Source organism: Physeter macrocephalus, chromosome 4 (genome assembly GCF_002837175.3).
Source record: "Physeter macrocephalus isolate SW-GA chromosome 4, ASM283717v5, whole genome shotgun sequence".
Classification (NCBI taxonomy): domain Eukaryota; kingdom Metazoa; phylum Chordata; class Mammalia; order Artiodactyla; family Physeteridae; genus Physeter; species Physeter macrocephalus.
Window position 1 is genome coordinate 110,242,391 of NC_041217.1, and position 526 is coordinate 110,242,916.

The window sequence follows — 526 nt, forward strand, 5'->3', positions numbered from 1 at the left end:
ATTTATCAATGATAATCATAGCTACATTTATTGAACATTTCTTATTTGCCAGGCACTTTTCTAAGTGCTTTATGTTTTTTTGTCCTGTAATCCTCACAGCAATCCTGCTAGATGGGCACTACTCTTATTAATTTTATAAATGAAGAAATTTGCCTCCATTCACAGAGCTAATAGGTGGTGGAACAGAGTCTCACACTTGGCCTGTCTGACTCCATCCTCTCAGCAACCCGCCCACCCTCCAGATGAGAGCAACCTTGGGATTTTACTGTACGGTTATCTTGGACATGGATCCCTGCCCTACACTGTGCGTTATACACAATAGGATTCTGGCACCTACTTCTGGTTTTTCAGACTGCAGAACTGGGGAGGTCTTATTGATGAGAACAGCCTCAGTCTGGCTTGGGCCATTATCTGTTCTGTCAGGTCCTGCTGAGGGACTCTTGGGTGTCCCACAGCGTTCTTGTTCCATCCTGCTCCAGTCTCAGATGGTTATGTCCTCTTTATTCTGGCTCTTTTCTCAGTACAC